Here is a 19846-nt window from a genome sequence, read left to right on the forward strand (position 1 = left end):
TTAGCACTCAAATACATATAAAGAGCAATGAAATTGAGACTCCAACTTGGGAAACAGGGCTAGGGTAGAAGCACAAATGCTCTGGAAGAAAGAAAGTCATCTTCTGAACAAAGCAGAGAGAAAAACCTGTTTCTTCTTATAAAGTAGAAGTAACGAAACTTCCCAAAGATCATGCCTGACATCCCCAAAAAAAAAAAAAGGAAAAGAAAATGGCCCTAATATGGACAGGAAGAGATAAGCCTGCCTTAGAACTGAAAAAAGTGCCTGTCTTTCACAAGTCACCCGTAGGAATTCCAAGCTGGTGGCAGCACTACTTTAGTATTGGGGGAAATGGCAGCAGTATGAGAATGCTCATAAGAGTGACTATGGGGCTTCCCTGGTGGCGCAGTGGTTGAGAGTCTGCCTGTTAATGCAGGGGACACGGGTTCGAGCCCTGGTCTGGGAAGATCCCACATGCCGCGGAGCGGCTGGGCCCGTGAGCCACAACTACTGAGCCTGCGCGTCTGGAGCCTGTGCCCCGCAACGGGAGGGGCCGCGATAGTGAAAGGCCCGCGCACCGCGATGAAGAGTGGCCCCCGCTTGCCGCAACTAGAGAAAGCCCTCGCATGAACCGAAGACCCAACACAGCCAAAAATAAATAATAAATAAATAAATAAAGTAGCTATAAAAAAATTAAAAAAAAAAAAAAAAGAGTGACTATGGCAGCTACCAAAAGAAGAAATGGACTCAGAAAGAATTCTGCAGCTGATATGGCCTATAGTTTACCTGACACATGAATCCATCTACAATATTTCACACTAGGGATGCCCAGTCCAGTCTCCCACTGACTACCTACAGGAACCAGGAACCACACAGATAGCTCAATCTTTTTTGTTAAGATTAAAACAATTTTATTACAACATTTTATTGTTGATCATTGATCTTTCCTCATTTCAAAACCTCCCACACACCTCTTCTGACCATATTTTGATGACAAGATGGGTCAGTGGAAAGAATGCTGAAATGATCTCTGGAAACTGAAAATCCAACACTTGGTACTGATTATGTGTGTGACATTGAGTTAACCAAAAGACAGCTCCTAGCTTTGATTTCTTAAACTGAAAAATAAAGCAGTCTCCAAGATCCATAAACACTCTTAACATCTTATGATTCCAAGACTCATTATGACATGGTTTGTCCACTTACAAATCTGCTTACTCTGGCCAAGAGTTCTAATGTGTCTAAATCCTTTAGTGTGGTGCTCAGAATTAAATACGAGATTCTAGAAATGGTCAATTCAGTAAAGAAGAGTGGGTTTATTACCTTCTTTTTCCTAACACTGTATTTACATTAATAAAGACTTTGATCAAATTAGATTTTCTGTGGCCACATTACATTCAGATAACTATACCTGGTTATCCAGCACTGTGATCCTACTGACTATGCTTAACCAATACTGCATAAAGTTGATCTCCCTTATCCCATACTTTCCAAATTGATTTTTTGGCACTGAATATAAGATTTGAGATTTTTCTTAATTAGCCTGCATCTTGATTTGTTTAGGCCACCATCTTAGCTTAAGATGGGTTCAAATTGATACTTCAGAATATTAGCTATTCTTTCCAACTCAAGAAGTGGTTGAAATACTATTACTAGCATTATCAACAGAGACACTGATTAAAATGCTGATTAGAAGGGCTGATCAACAGAAAAGGGTAACACTGGAAATAAAGCTTCCACCTTAAAAAACTAGAAAAAGAAGAGCAAATTAAACTCAAAGTAAACAGGAAAAAAAGGAAATAATAAAGATCAACGAGGAAAGCAATGAAATCGAAAACCAAAAAAAAAAAACCAAAACAAAACAGAGCGAGAAAAATCAATGAAACCGAAGGCTGGTTCTTTGAGGAGAACAATAAAATTGATAAACCTCTAGCCAGACTGTTAAGTTAATAAAAAAGAGGACACAAATTGCCAATAACAGGAATGAACAAGGTAACACAGCTACAGATTCTACAGCTAGTAAAATAATAATATGGAAATATTATGAGTAACTTCATACCTATAAGTTCAACAATTTAAATATGCTAATTCCTTAAAAGACATCAACTACCAAAGTTCACTCAAGAAGAATGGATAATCTAAATATCCTTATTTAAACCTTTGCACAGAGAAAACTGCAGGCCCAAATGACTTCATTGCTGAATTTTATCGAACATTTAAGGAAGAATAATCCCAATTCAATACAAACCCTTCCAGAAAATTAAAGAGGAAAGAATTTTTCCCAACTCATTCTATGATGTCAACATTACCCTGATGCCAAAACATGACAAAGACATTACCAGAAAAGATATCTACAGACAAATATCCTATATGAATATAGATGTAAAAATTCTACTTTTATTTATTTATTTATTTATTTATTTATTTATTTATTTTTGGCTGAGTCAGGTCTTAGTTGCAGCACGTGGGATCTTCGTTGAGGCATGCGAGATGTTTTTCTTTGTTGCGGCATGCGGGGCTCTCCACTGTGATGCGTGGATTTTCTCTCCCTAGTTGCAGCGTGTGGGTTCCAGGATGCATGGGCTCTGTAGTTTGCAGCACGTGGGCTCTCTGTTGAGGCACGCAAGCTCAGTAGTTGTGGCACGTGGGCTTAGCTGCCCCGCGGCATGTGGGATCTTAGTTCCCAGACCGGGGATCAAAAGTGCGTTCCCTGCATTGGAAGGCAGATTCTTTACTACTGGACCACCAGGGAAGTCCCAGATGTAACAGTTCTAATGAAATTTTAGTGAATCTAATTCAGCAATATATAAAAAAGGTATGTGGTGACAAAGTGGGGTGCTATAGACTGAATATTTGTGTCCCCCCCCCAAATTCATATGATTCCTAATGCCCAATGTGATGATATTAGGAGGTGGGGTCTTTGGGGAGTGCTTAGGTCCTAACATTTGAGCCCTCATGAATGGGATCAGTGCTCTTATAAAAGAGATCCCACAGAGATCCCTCATCCCTTCCACCACATGAGGTTACGGTAAGAAAATGACTGTCAAAGAGGAAGTGGGTCTTCAACAGACACCAAATCTGTCAGCTCACTGATTTTGGACTTCCCAGGCCCCAGAACTGTGAAAAATTGTTGTTTAGAAGCCACTCAGTTTATAATATTTTGGTACAGCAGCCTAAACAGACTAAGACATGGGGTTTATCCTGGGAATGAGTGGTTGATTTAACATTTCAAAATCAAGCAATTTAATTCACCATATTAACAAACTAAAAAAACAAAAGTTATATGATCATCTCAACAGATGTGGAAAAAGCACTTGATGAAGTCTAACACTACTTACTCTCTTTTAAAAAGTTTTATTGAAGTATAGTTGATTTACAATGTTGTGTTAATTTCTGCTGTACAGAAAAGTGTTCCAGTTATACATATACATATTCTTTTTTATATTCTTTTTCCGTTATGGTTTATCACTGGATATTGAATATGTTCCCTGTGCTATATAGTAGGACCTTGTTGTTTATCCATTCTATATATAATAGTTTGCATCTGCTAATCCCAAACTCCCAGTCCATCTCTCCCCCACTTCCCCTCCTGCTTGGCAACCACAAGTCTGTTCTCTATGTCTGTGAATCTGTTTCCATTTCATAGATAAGTTCATTTGTGTCATATTTTAGATTCCACATATAAGTGATATCATGGCATTTGTCTTTCTGACTTTCTCCACCTAGTATGATAATCTCTAGTTCCATCCATGTTGCTGCAAAAGACATTGTTTCGTTCTTTTTTTTTTTTTTTTTTACTTGTTTTTATTTTTGGCCGTGTTGGGTCTTTGTTGCTGTGTGCAGGCTTTCTCTAGCTGTGGCAAGCGGGGGTTACTCTTTGTTGCAGTGCGCAGGCTTCTCATTGCAGTGGTTTCTCTTGTTGCAGAGCATGGGCTCCAGGCACATAGGCTTCAGTAGTTGTGGCATGTGGGCTCAGTAGTTGTGGCTCACGGGCTCTAGAGTGCAGGCTCAGTAGTTGTGGCGCACAGGCTTAGTTGCTCCGTGGCATGTGGGATCTTCCCAGACCAGGGCTTGAACCTGTGTTTCCTGCATTGGCAGGCGGATTCTTAACCACTGCGCCACCAGGGAAGCCCCTCATTCTTTTTTATGGCTGAGTAGTATTCCATTGTATATATGTACCACAACTTCTTTATCCATTCATCTGTCGATGGACCTTTAGGTTGTTTCCATGACTTGGCTATTGTGAATAGTGCTACTATGAACATACGGGTGCATGTATCTTTTTGAATTATAGTTCTGTCTGGATATATGCCCAGGGGTGGGATTGTTGGATCATATGGCAACTCTATTTTTATTTTTTTTGAGGAACTTCCATACTGTTTTCCATAGTGGCTGCACCAACTTACATTCCCACCAATAGTAACATTACTTACTCTTGATAAAAACTCTCAGCAAATGAGCAGTAGAAGAGATGTCCAATCTCACCACTTCTACCCAACATTATATTAGTGATTCTGCCCGGTGTAATCAGTCAAGAAAAAGAAACAAAAGACATCCAGATTGGCAAGGTAGAGGTAAAACTGTTTTTACTAGCAGATGGCATGATGGTCTGTATAGAAAATCTGATGGAATCTACAAAAAAGCTACCAGAACTAAGAAGTGGGTTTAGCCAAGTTGCAGGATACAAGATCAATATATACAATTCAACTGTACTTCTGTATACTAAAAGCAAATAATTAGAAACTGAAATGGAAAGACGAAACCATTACAGTAGCATCAAAAAATGTTAAATACTTAGGGATAAATCTGACTGAAGATGTAAAAAACCTGTGCACTGAAAACTACAAAACACTGCTGAAAGAAATTAAAGAACACCTAAATGAAGAGATATACTTTATTCATCATATGGAAGATTAAACAGAATTGACAGCATATATTTAAGATGTCAATTTTCCCCAAATTTAAAGATTCAACATATTCACAAATCCCAGCAGGCTTTTTTTTTTTAAATAGAAATGTACACCTTGTTATAAAATTCACATGGAATTGCAAAAGACCTAGAATAACCAAAACAACTTTGGAAAAGAATAAACTGGAGGACTAACACGATCTGATTTCAAGACTTATTAAAGCTTTGGTAATCAAGAAATGGACCCACACATTTCTGACAAACATGCAAAGACAATATACTGAAGAAAAGGGTAGCTTTTTCAACAAATGGTATTGGAATAATTGACAGCAGTATGCAAAAGTTAATTTTTTTCCCATAAATCATATCATATACAAAAAATTAATTCAAAATGGACCACAGACCTAAATGCAAAGCCTAAAATTATAATGCTTTTAGTTATGAAAAGATAGAAGAAAATATTTGTGACCTTGTGTCTCAGTTTGGACTACTATAACAAAGTGCCATAGAATGGGTGGATTAAACAGCAGAAATTTATTTCTTACAGTTCTGGAAGCTGGGAAGTCTCAGATCTTGGTGCCAGCATGCTCAGATTCTGGTGAGACTATTTCTGGCTTGCAGTAGGGTGCCTTCTTGTTGCATCTTCACAAAGCAGAGAGTAGAGAAAGGAAGCAAGCTCTCTCATGTCTCTTCTTATAAAGGCAATAATCTAACTCATGAGGGCTCTTCTCTCAAGACCTATTACCTCCCAAAGGCCTCACCCCAAATGTCATCACACTAAGGATTAGGCTTAAACATAAGAATTGGGAGGAATACAAACATTCGGTCCACAGTACCTTGAATTAAACAAAGAATTCTTAGAGTTGACCAAAAGCCTGATCCATATAAGAACAAGCTGATGAATTAGACTACATCAAAATTTTAAAACTTCCACTCTGGAGAAGACACTTTTAAGAGAATGAAAAGACAAGCTACAGACTGGGAGATAACCTCTGCAAAGGTTACATCTGATAAAGATCTGGTATCCGGAATATAAAAAGAATTCTCAAAACTAACGAATAAGAAAACGAACAACCTAATTTTAAAAATGGGCAAAAGATTTGAACAGACACTTCATCAAAGAAGATATACAAATGGCAAATAAGCACAAGGAAAATGTTCAATATCGTTAGTCATTAGAGAAATGTAAATTAAACTGCAATGAAATACCGCTATGTTCCTATTAAAATAGTTAACATTAGACTGACTATACCAAGTATTGGTGAGGACACAGGAAAAACAGAATGTTTATACACTGTAAGAGGGAATGTAAGATGGAACAATCACTGTAGATCTCAAAATAATTAGGCTGAATGAAAAAAGCCAAACAAGGGTACATGCTATATAAATAAATACAATTACATTAAACTTTAGAAAATGCAAATGATTGATAGTGGAAAAAAGCAGATCACTGATTGAGGAGGGGTAGGATGGGATGGAGTGGGGAAGAGGGATTATAAAAAGGTATGAGAAAACTTTTGGGAGTAATAGTTCACTATCTTGATTAAGTGGTGGTTTCATCAGTGTATACAAATATCATTACATCAACTCTACACTTTAAATATGTACAGTTTCTTGAATATCAATTATACCACAATAAAGCTTTTAAAAACATATATTAACCAGGGGGAAAAAAAGAGAAAAACTGCTTTTCTTGTCACTTTACATGCTGGTAAGACTACAGGTATTTGAAGATTTCTTGTAAATGCAAATTAGACTTCATTTCATTTGGGGGGAAACTTTTTGTATAAAAACAAAATGTTTAATTTTACGCTTAGAAAATTAAATGTTATCTTTATGAAATAGTTTGTAATTTTTAATGGCATGATATTTTAAATAATACATTCATTTAAAAAAATTTTTTATACTTCTCAATAATCTTTTTTTCTTTATTGGAGTATAATTGCTTTACAATGTTGTGTTAGTTTCTGCTGTAGAACAAAGTGAATCAGCTGTATGTATACATATATCCCCTCCCTCTTGAGCCTCCTTCCCAGCCCCCATCCCACCCCTCTAGATCATCACAGAGCACGGAGCTGAGCTCCCTGTGCTATACAGAAGCTACCCACTAGCTATCTGTTTTGCACATGGTAGTGTATATATGTCAATGCTACTCTCTCAATTCGTCCCACCCTCCCCTTCCCACCCTGTGTCCACAAGTCCGTTCTCTACTTCTGTGTCTCTTTTCCTGCCCTGCAAATAAGTTCATCAGTACCATTTTTCTAGATTCCATATATACGCGTTAATGTACAATATTTGTTGTTCTCTTTCTGACTTACTTCACTCTGTATGACAGACTCTAGGTTCATCCACATCACTACAAATGACCCAATTTCGTTCCTTTTTATGGCTAATATTCCATTGTATATATGTACCACATCTTCTTTATCCATTCATCTGTCAAACACTGAGGTTGCTTCCATGTCCTGGCTATTGTAAATAGTGCTGCAATGAACACTGGGGGGATACATGTATCTTTTTGAACTATGTTTTTCTCAGGGTATATGCCCAGTAGTGGGACTGCTGGGTCATATGGTAGTTCTATTTTTTGTTTTTTAAGGAACCTCCATATTGTTCTCCATAGTGGCTATATCAATTTACATTCCCACCAACAGGGCAAAAGGGTTCCCTTTTCTCCATGCCCTCTCCAGCATTTATTGTTTGTAGATTTTTTGATGATGGCCATTCTGACTGGTGTGAGGTGATACCTCATTGTGGTTTTGATTTCCTTTTCTCTAATAATTAGTGATGCTGAGCATCTTTTCATGTGTTTGTTGGCAATCTGTGTGTCTTCCCTGGAGAAATGTCTATTTAGGTCTTCCACCCATTTTTTGATTGGGTTGTTTGTTTTCTTTGATATTGAGCTGCATGAGCTGCTTGTATATTTGGGGGATTAATCCTTTATCAGTTGCTTCCTTTGCAAATATTTTCTCCCGTTCTGAGGGTTGTCTTTTTGTCTTGTTTATGGTTTCCTTTGCTGTGCAAAAGCTTTTAAGTTTCATTAGGTCCCATTTATTTATTTTTATTTTCATTACTCTAGGAGGTGGGTCAAATAGGATCTTGCTGTGATTTATGTCAAAGAGTGTTCTGCCTATGTTTTCTTCTAAGAGTTTTATAGTGTCTGGCCTTACATTTAGGTCTTTAATCCATTTTGAGTTTGTTTTTGTGTATGGTGTTAGGAAGTGTTCTAATTTCATTCTTTTATGTGTAGCTGTCCAGTTTTCCCAGCACCACTTATTGAAGAGGCTGTCTTTTCTCCATTGTATATTCTTGCCTCCTTTGTCAAAGATAAGGTGACCGTAGGTGTGTGGGTTTATCTCTAGGCTTTCTATCCTGTTCCACTGATCTATAGTTCTGTTTTTGTGCCAGTACCATTCTGCCTTGATTACTGTAGCTTTGTAAAATAGTCTGAAGTCTGGGAGCCTGATTCCTCCAGCTCCATTTTTCTTTCTCAAGATTGTTTTGGTTCTTTGGGGTCTTTTGTGTTTCCATACAAATTGTAAAACTTTTTGTTCTAGTGCTGTGAAAAATGTCACTGGTAGTTTGATAGGGATTGCATTGAATCTGTAGATTGCTTTGGGTAGTATCATCATTTTCACAATGTTGATTCTTCCAATCCAAGAACATGGTATATCTCTCCATCTGTTTGTGTCATCTTTGATTTCTTTCATCAGTGTCTTTTGCCTCCTTAGGTAGGTTTATTCCTAGGTATTTTATTTTTTTTGTTGCAGTGGTAAATGGGATTGTTTCCTTAATTTCTCTTTCTGATTTTTCATTGTTAGTGTATAGGAATGCAAGAGATTTCTGTGTATTAATTTTGTATACTGTGACTTTACTAAATTCATTGATTAGCTGTAGTAGTTTTCTGGTGGCATCTTTAGGGTTTTCTATGTATAGTATCATGTCATCTGCAAACAGTGACAGTTTTACTTCTTCTTTCCAATTTGGATTCCTTTTCTTTCTTTTTCTTCTCTGATTGCCATGGCTAGGACTTTCAAAACTAAGAAAAGTCATAACGAGGTTATATTTTCCTGTTCTTCTTCTAAATACTTATGGCTAAAAGTAGGAATCAGTTACACCAGGAGTATAGGATTAAAAATAATCTTGTAACAAAATCTTCACTAAAAAATTTCATAACTACAAAGAAATCATTCCAGAAATATATATTTACTGATGAGATTTTTCTTTCTTTTCTTTATATGGTAACATAAAATTTACCATTCTAACCAATATTAAGTGTACAATTCAGTGGTATTAAGTATATTTACAATGTTGTGCAACCATCACCAATATCTATTTCCAATCCTTTGCACTACCTCAAATGAACACAGTACATAATCACTAAGTGTTTGTTAAGTGAAACAAAAGCAGGAAATTAAAGATACTTCTTTAGACTCAGTCTTTTAAATCATAAAAGATGTGCAACTGAGATGCTACTGTTTATAGGAACAGCAGGCAAAAACTATTGGCTAATTATTAAACCCATCTGATAATTCTGAAAATTCATATTTGTAATACATGTTCAATTAAGCTGCATAGTATCATATTGACTGAATATAGTGCCTTAAATAGTCTTCTTAGCTTTTCTAAATTAATTTGACCTAATTGTTTCTCACTAGGGGTTCTAAAAGAACTAACTAAGAAACACTAATTAGAAATGTCACTGCCATCCTCCTCATGTTACTGCTTTAGCACCAACACTACCACCTCCACAGAAGGAACAAGTGACCATGAGAAAAAATTAGTATACAGATTAAAGACATTCATGAGCAAAATGAGAACCCTGAAAGATCTCTTCTAAGAAATAAAAGTTAAAATCTAAAATATTTTGCATAAATGCCCAGAATTTATGTTTGCAACAATCAACACACTGCTTCTACTGGGATGTTCTAAATGCCTCTCTGCATAGTTCTAATTTGAAAAAACAAGTCTAAGTTAAACTACTTCGTTCTATTCAAAAGTGAACAAAAATTCTATTCAGGTTTTCTGACCTTCTTTATTTTCCAACTACTATCAAAACAAGAAAAATTCTATCCTTACAGTTAATTCTTTGATTCCCCCAAATTATAATCTTAAATATGAATGCAAGGGAGAATTTAAAAAGAAATATATTTCTACAAGTAATATAGACTGACTGAAGAACTAGCAAGCAAAAACATATGCCAAAAATTACTTTGTAGTAAACCTCGTTTTCAGTTTAAGTAAATTCCATTTTAAAATGCTCTGTGTCTTGATAAAGGTGATGGTTGAACAACACTTGAACGTATTAAATGCCACTGGATGACAGTACACTTTAAAATGGTTAATTTTATCTTATGTCAATTTATCTCAGGAAAAAAAGAATGCTTCTGTGCATATTCTGGGTCATGTAGCTAATTAAAAATTATGAATCTGCTATAGAAAACAAACCTGTGGTTACCAAAGGGGAGAGGGAAGGGGGAGGGACAAATTAGGGTATGGGATTAACAGATACAAACTACTATATACAAAATAGACAAGCAACAAGGATATACTATATAGCATGGGGAATTATACCCATTACCTTGTAATAATGTATAACAGAATATAATCTGCAAAAATACTGAATCACTATGCTGTACACCTGAAACTAACAATATTGTAAACCACTATATTTCAATAATAATTTTTTTAAAATTATGAATCTGCTTTTTCCAATATCTTGAAGGGAGCATGTGACCCTAACTGTTTTTTGTTTTTGTTTTTATAAATTTATTTATTTTATTTTATTACTTATTTTTGGCCGCCTTGGGTCTTCACTGCTGCACGTGGGCTTTCTCTAGTTGTGGTGAGGGGGGGCTACTCTTCATTGCGGTGCACAGGCTTCTCATTGCCGTGGCTTCTCTTGTTGCAGAGCACGGGCTCTAGGCACGCGGGCTTCAGTAGTTGTGGCACGTGGGCTCAGCAGTTGTGGTGCATGGGCTTAGTTGCTCCGCGGCATGTGGGATCTTCCTGGACTAGGGCTCGAACCTGTGTCCCCTGCATTGGCAGGCGGATTCCTAACCACTGAGCCACCAGGGAAGCCTGACCCTAATTGTTGATGGCAGACAGCTGGAAGACTCCCAACATGGAAGAGGACACAATTACAGGAATCATAAAATTATTTAGCAGAGCTGAAGACTGGATGGTACCATACCTAAAGCCTGCATTCCTCTGGACTTCTAACTATCTATTTTTGGATACTGCTAAACTAGAACAAAGCATTCACAATGATCTCTAAATTTTCATCTGCATTAGACTAACAGCCCCAAATGTTAAGGTATACTGGTCTCCCAAATAAAGTCCAACTTTTTAAAAAATTTAAGCCCCTTGGAAATTTGGCCTCATCCTTAGAGTTCACTATTCTCCTGTAATAACCCTCAGCTTCATTTAAAGTGTTCTACTGAATCCCCCTGAATGTCTTATATACTTGCACCCCTTCGGTTTTGTCCTGTTGCTTCTCTGTGCCTAGAAAGTCCTCTCCTACAGCTTATAACTATGCTTCAAGACCCAAATCAAATCTCAACTCCTCCATTAATCATTCTCTTACTACTTCATTTATGAAGATTATTTTGTGTACATTGTAGGTAAACTGTTCTTGAGGATATCTACCTAATATGCTGTGCTATTCTTGTATTGTTTAAAGTTCCTCTCTGCTATAAATACCCCAACTTATTTACCACGTCATGAGTGAGTGGGATCATATTTTTCCTTAAGTAGAAAGACTAGTCGTAGTCTTCTAAAAGGATAACAACCTCGTTCTACTAAGATGACAGAGATGTCATATAGAAAAAATAAGAGTATAAAAATAATAAATCTTACAATATAAATGACGTTATTCTGTTCCATCCTTTATAAAAGAAATGCACAAATTCAGCTATTTCACTTTCCCATTATAATGACCAAAAGATTCCTTTTTGAATAGCCTAATAAGAACATACTTTAGAATTGCACACCAATTGTGGAACAATAGAAACTCTTAAATATATTTAATCACACTAGATTTGCAATGCCCTGATTCAAAGTATAGATATTTCAACCTCAAGATTCATGTGCCTCGGGAGTATATGCAAAGTTAATTGCATGTGATAACACACCAATATAAATTCAATTTCCTTTTCCAATCTCACTGATTGCACCTTTTGTAACAAGAACATAGCTGATCAATTTCTCATCAGGAACCACAAATTGGCACTCAGTCTCGTAGTGATAAACTATGTTTTCCCTCTCAAACTTCAATAAAGAAAATGAAAATTTAATCTGTATAGGCAGATTCCCTACCCCCAACACTCTAATCCCAAAGAAGTGTACTTGTGGTTACCATGCCTAAAGAGTATTACTCAATCCTAAAATTCATCACAGTTCACCTTTTCAGCTGTAGCAGACACTTTCAAGTCTAAAGTATACTAAGAATCTAAGCTTTAATGAATGAGGTATTTTATCTTAAAATATAAATATATACATACATGTATGTATTTATGCATATGTGGGTATGTATGTATATATTTCTCCCCACTGAAAAACAAAGTCTAAAACAATGAATAACTCAGTAGCAATGATAGTTTGAAAGAAGTGCTAGTATGTGGCTTCTAAAGGAATTAAGACTCCTTGGTTATCACGAAAAGAATCAAGACTCCTTGGCAAAATGGCTGATTCCAGCTCCCAGGCTGGAAATATGTTAGATGACTCTGGAAAGTTTTGTCATATCAGACAGAAAGGAAGCTATCAAAGACTATGAGGGTCATATCAAAAGGAAGGAGGAAGCCACTTGAAAAGGCTCCTACTGGGTCAAAGTTAAAAATCAGATCATTAATATGGATAAAAACTACAATGGACCAAAACATACTAAACAGGTTTAAACATATTAATTCATTAAAACACTTAAAAACATTTCATTGGTCATCTTTGGAAAATGTTAGAGCAGCAATATTATTTTGCAAACTATAAAATAAAAGAATTAGGCCATCATCCTACCTTTCCTATGCAAAGAATTAACAAAGGTAAGTTTCTCTTTATAGAAGGCTGGCTAATAAACACAAGAGCATTAAAATATCACCACTGGGCTTCCCTGGTGGCCAGCGGTTAAGAATCCGCCTGCCAATGCAGGGGACACGGGTTTGAGCCCTGGTCCGGGAAGATCCCACATGCCGCGGAGCAACTAAGCCCGTGCGCCACAACTACTGAGCCTGCGCTCCAGAGCCTGCGAGCCACAACTCCTGGAGCCCGTGCTCTGCAACAAGAGAAGCCACCGTAATGAGAAGCCCGTGCACCACAACGAAGAGTAGTCCCCGCTCACAGCAACTAGAGAAAGCCTGCGCACAGCAACAAAGACCCAATGCAGACAAAAATACATAAATAAAATAAATAATAATAAAATTTAAAAATATGTATATCACCATTTTGTAAATCTTAACAAATTCATGGATCTAGGGCTAGGCAATGATCATCAATAGCTAATAAGATTACAAAGAGAAACAATCTGGTATTATATATCCCTCCTAAAAGAGGTACACACCAGCACCTATAAAGTGTTCTTGGGAAAAAGTATATATACATAATATTTAACCTGATTTAGATCAAGTCTCTAGATTTAACTACAAATTTACAGGAAATACAGAGAACAGACACCATGTTAAGGTATACCACAGAACAATCAGTAAAATCCAGACTCTGGGAGACCAAAAAAACCAAGCAAGCCAGTTTGTTCCATCAAGTAATAATGACAATAAACATTTTTTAAAGAAAATAGAAAACACAAGAAAAATAAAAGAGTTGGAGGGGAAACCTATAGATCAGCTCTAACCAATAAAACATTCTTCAATGAGTGAATTGCTCTATGCTGTCCAGTATGGTAGCCCCTAACCTCATGTGGCTCCTGAGCACTTGATATGTAGGCAGTGTGACTGAAGATCAGACTATTTCATTTTAATTGTAATTAATTTAAATTTAAATAGCTACTTGTGACTAGTGGCTACCATATTGGATGGTACCACTATTGATCAATGGAGAATTAAGAGACTTATTAATCAATCACAGTATATCATATGATTGATCTTATTTGTGTCTCTAGTCAAAGTAATAAATCTTTTAAAATATATATTAATAGAAATTTCTTAATAGTATTAAATATCTGCCTGATATTCTTAATAATACTAAGAAATTACTATTAATATTTTTTATGTGATAACTGTATTTTGGTAATTAGGGCAGAAACTATCCTTTAGAAATATTTACACCAGAGAAAACCATAATTTGAAAAGATACACGCACTCCAATGTTCATAGCAGCACTATTTACAATAGCCAAGACATGGAGGCAACCTAAATGTTCATCAACAGATGAATAGATGAAGAGGTGCTGTGTATATGTGTGTGTGTGTGTGTGTGTGTGTATATTCACACACACACATACATACATACATACACACACACATATATGCACAATGGAATATTACTCAGCCATAAAAAAGAATGAAACAAGGCCATTTGCAGCAACATGGATGGACCTAGAGATTAATATACTGAGTGAAGTAAGTCAGATATCACTTATATGTGGAATCTAAAAAAAAAAAATGATACAAATGAACTTACATACAAAACAAAGATAGACCCACAGACATAGAAAACAAACTGATGATTACCAACAGGGAAGCGGGGGGATAAATTAGGAGTTTGGGATTAACATATACACACAACTATGTATAAAATAGATAACTAAGAAGGACCTACTGTAGAGCACAGGGAACTATACTCAATATTTTGTAATAACCTATAAGGGAAAAGAATCTGAAAAAGAATATATATATATGTACATACATATATGTATATCTGAATCACTTTGCTGTACACCTGAAACACAACATTGTAAATCAACTATACTTCAATTTTTTTAAATGTACCTTAAAAAAAGAAAGAAATATTTACAGAGAAATGATATAATTTCTGGAATTTGCTTCAAAATAATCAAGGGGGATAAAACAAGACTAGGCATTGAATTGATAAGGACTGAAGCTGGGTGATGGATAAATGGGATTCTGTATACATTCTCTCTGCTTTTGTATATCTTTGAAATTTTCCATAATAAAAATTTTGGGTGGAGGAGAGGACACTTAACCTGCATGCTAGGAAGTGGTTTGCCTTTTTGTTTCCCCCAGGAAGGATACCAGAAATATAAAAGAAATTCGTAAGAAAGATAGTTTGGTTAAGGCAGATAAACTGTCCTATACTATATTTTATACACTCAAGCCTGACTATCTATTGGACAGCTTTTCACTTTTTGGGTATCATACTTCAATTCTTCTTTGACATCATTTGACTGCTCCTTTCAACATGGGTAGATCAGAATGTGAACGCAAATGCCTCAGTTGTAGCTCTAGCTCTAGCACAAAATTTGAAGGAAGAACATTAATTACAATGTATTTTTTTTTCAATTTGGATTAGGGATATGGTAGGCCAAAACTGACCACAACCACCCCCACCGGAGGCAAAAGCTATCCTTGTCAAACCTCTGGAACCTGTGATGTTATCTTATTTGGAAAAAGGGTCTTTGCAATGTAATTAAGGATCATGAGATGAAATCATCCTGAATTACCTAGATGGCCTTAAATCCAATGAGAAATGTCCTTAGATACACAGAGAATAGATGGAGGAGAAAACAAAGTGACGAGGCAGAGATTGGACTGAAGTGGCCACAAGCCAAGGAAGCCAGCAACCACCAGAGGCTGGAAAAGGTAGATTATCCCCCCAAAATTCCAGAAGTGCAGCCCTGCCAATACCTTGATTCACAGTGTGGCCTCCAGAACTGTGAGAGAACAAATTTCTCTTACTTTAAGCCACCAAGTTTGTGATAAATTGTTACAGCAGACACAGAAAACTAACAAAGGGGATTATCTACTCTCTCAACCACTGAATACCTTATTCCTTCTTCATATTGCCTCAATAATTAAACATTATTGAGAATCTAAATGATTTTTAGAGCATCTTTTCCATTTTGAGGTCAAGAATTTTTGTTTCTTTTATTCAATGATGTAACCTAGTGCTGGAAAAATACTCTCTGATCATAACTTTTTATGCTTCTTTCTACCTTTCTCATTGGTGTTCTTTCACTAAACACCTAAGGTGGTCCTACCCAAAGAAAAAAGAGCATAAAGAAAAACTTCCCTTAACTTTAAATTCTGCCAACTTTAAGCCTTAACAATTGTTCCAGTTTTCTAATACTAGTTTAGAAAATTCTATCTGAAATCATCATATTCAATACTCCTGTGTTATAGTACCCTTTCATATACAATGTAGAGTATACACCAATAATTCCCAGAACATTTCTGTTTCATGACTTAATGTTTTATATTTATTCCTTCTCTACTTTATGACCTTCCCTCAAACTTACCAATAAAAAAAGAAATAGCACTATGTGACAAATGACACAGTGCCCTTATGTGTTATTGACTTTTATATGCAAAGGAAAATTTTAAACACTGAAAATATTTTAAATACTCTGCAGTGTCGCAAAGAAAGGATTAAAAGCCTGTTCAAAGCACTTCTTCATTTCTTCTAGCTTCCTACCTATATGCTACTCAAAGTTGATACATATTTTTAATCACATAATTTACTACCTATTTATATCATCATCTTATGTCCTAACAGTGAGCATTAAATTATGTTTAATTCTCTGTGAAAGAGAAGCAGATATTTTGTCAACTCGAATAGTAATGCTATTTATTATCCAGAAGCACATCTTTCCTATGCATGAGCTAGTTTGAGGTTAGGGACATCTTTAAAGAATACACAAGTATATTTTTGAAGGTGATAATATTTTTTACCTAGAAGTTGTCATTTCCACAGTACAAATGAATATGCAATCCTTTTCCAATGTAAACATGAAATAAGCACATCCTTCAGAAGCAAAAACTCCATTATATGTCTCTGAATATCAATCAGGTCTTTTGATCCTTTCTAAAAGAAGTTAATGGGGAATAGAAAATATATCATTCTTAAAGAGATGACAATTATTTTTTTGGCTTGGCTCCTGTCTCAGCTTCCACTCCTTAGCCATCTGTATTTCTTTATTTCAAAACAAGGTTGCAGTGGCTACAAATGAATCCAGCATTTCATTCTGGAGGTTAAACTCTCTACTCATCTATAGTCTTCTCATGCAATATAAACCTACTACTAGCAGAAGGACTTCTGAAAGTTGACAATAAATGACTAAACAAAACAACACTAATAGAAAACTGGAACTTAGAAAAGATACTCTCCTGCCACTGCTCAGCTGAAAATGTAACAAATTAGATATAGTTCTCCCTATTACAAATATCAAAAGGTTTTATTTCTAGGTCAGAAAAAATTTTTTTAAAGAGACAGTGATACAGGATAGCAAAAAGGAAAACTTGGGGGGAGGGGAGACACAAGATTAAAAACAACATAAGAAAAGTAATGCATTATGAATGCATAGATTTAACAGTAATCCTATACATGCAAAAACTACTTCATGTATTTTAGAAATGCAATTTGGTCTTCCATCCTCTTGAAGCTCACATCTGTTAAAACAACAAAGACCTGTGGAGGGAGGTGAGGTGGAAGAAGATGCCTGAAGTGGACTCGGTCCATTCAAGCGTATAATCAGAATGAATAATTTACAAGCATACTTTCATCTTCAGTGCCACTAAGAGCTGAATTCTAAGGAGCTTAGGGAGACTGTACCACATCTGCTAACCAAGTTGAATATGCAGAGGAGACCTAAGCAAAAATGATCCAACAAACCTGTTAATAAGATTGGGGAAGGGGATGGGGGACTAAAAAGAACTGGCAGAAAACCAGAGACTAATGCAGCAGTGGTCAGTGACTTATATCCTTAACTATATCTTATTCATTCCATTTTAGAAAGTCAGATAGCTGTATTAAGCTAACTGAATCAGAGAGCTATATTAGGCTAACATTAGCTATATACTCCCCATCAAAAGGAATACTTTATAAAATAACGAAAGAGGCAAAATGTGAAAGGAAAACAACCAAAGCACCTCTAGGTCTTTCCATTTTAATTCAAATAATCTAAAACATATATTCCACTAAGGAGACATATATGGAAAAAATTCTCCAACAATTCATATATGTATTTTTCAAATCTATGCCTATTTCATGTACCTTTGAAAGGAAACATACCAAAACAAAAAGAAGTGGTTTAGTGTCTTACAAAAAATATACAGTCACCCAGTAACTTATAAAATATGATTTCTCAGCAATCAAAGGAAACTCTACGCTTGGCATCAAGACAACTCAATGCCAAAAAATCTTTATAAACTAAGATCTTATATCATCTGCTTCTCGCCCGGTTTTAAAGAAATGCTACGTGCGTCACCTCAGACTATATCTTATGAAATTACAGTCAGCATTATAAGACAACAACAAACAGTATGCTTAGCCATCTAACCAGCAGGTAAAATTCTGCATCTAAAAATCAAGAGAAGTTAAAAATTAAAAAACAAAAATAAAAACAAAGGAGCAAACTAGGTGAATTTTAAAATAAATGGTACTTTGGCTTTAAGGAAGATTGAGAGAAAGGATTCATTTTTATTCCTACTCATTGATGTGCTTAGTAAGTATGTAAGGTATGTGCCTATTTTAGATACTAAGTATAAAATGGTTAAAAAAAAGACAAAATCTCTGGTCTCAAGGGACTTATATCGTCTCAAAATTAATAAATCAATGAAAAACACAAGATATCAAAAAACTGTATGCAAAAATAAATAAATAAAACAGGGTGATGTAATACAAAGTGACTGCATGGCTACACAAGATTGGGTATTCAGAAGGCCTCTTGAAGGACACAACTATAGAACGATCTAACGAAACAAAAGGCAAGAGCTTAGGCCCTACTGTAACAGCAAGCTTGGGCTGATTTGGGGAGGGTGGGAGGGAGGGAGACGCAAGAGGGAAGAGATATGGGAACATATGTATATGTAAAACTGATTCACTTTGTTATAAAGCAGAAACTAACACACCATTGTAAAGCAATTATACTCCAATAAAGACGTTAAAAAAAAAAAAAAAAGGCAATGTGACTGGAGCCTAGTAAAGAAGGGGGAAAATGGCAGAAGGTGAGGTCACAGACATAGGACCAGATTATTTAGGGCCTTGTAGGTCAGAGTAATAAATTTTTACATTATACCCTTGGACTGTAAGAAGCAGCCTCATGAAACTTACTGTCATGCTTTTTGTACAATAGCTGTTGGGGATACTATCCACCACACCAAACAAAATACTCTTCACAAAGGTGCAAAGGAAGAATTTCTCTCAAATCTCATGTTCAGTAAGAGCTGATCTTTTTCTGAGTAACTGGTATAAATTTATCTTATGTGAATTCTGAAATTAATCATGCTCTCCTCTATCCTCTGAACTCCAGCAAAGTCAGGGTTGAATTTACAATTAGCTTCTGGCAACTGTATAAATCTTATGGCATCTATTTTTTTAATAAACTTTTTATTTTAGAATAGTTTTATATTTACAGAAAAGTTACAAAAGTAGTACAGAGGATTCCCATATACTCCCCCGACCCCCCGGTTTCCTCTGTCATTAACATCTTACATGATGAGTATGGTATATTTTTCACAATTAATGAGCCAATAATGATACATTATTATTAACTAAAGTCCATATTTTACTCAGATTTCCTTAATTTTTACCTGATGTGCTTTTTCTTCCAGGATCTTTATGGTATCTATTCTATATATTAAATTTACTGGAGCTTTATATCACTATTTTATCTTTATTTTCCCCTTATTCTAACCTCTATAACTACTGTTATCTAATTATTTTATCTAATTCTATAAACCTTTCCCAAAACTTCTAGGAATTATGTGGAGTAATAAAAAAATTAGTAGAAAGAGATTTCTTGAAAGACACAATTAGCTTTTGCCCAACAAATCAA

At 35.6% G+C, this 19846-nt stretch overlaps 1 protein-coding gene across 4 annotated transcripts in view; it reads right to left on the minus strand.

Annotated features, from left to right (window-relative positions):
• XPR1 (xenotropic and polytropic retrovirus receptor 1) overlaps nucleotides 1–19846 on the minus strand; it is a 204805-nt gene that overhangs the window by 152857 nt on the left and 32102 nt on the right. The window lies entirely within an intron of this gene.

The sequence above is a fragment of the Balaenoptera borealis genome, assembly GCF_965194805.1.
Source record: "Balaenoptera borealis genome assembly, chromosome: 1".
NCBI lineage: Eukaryota > Metazoa > Chordata > Mammalia > Artiodactyla > Balaenopteridae > Balaenoptera > Balaenoptera borealis.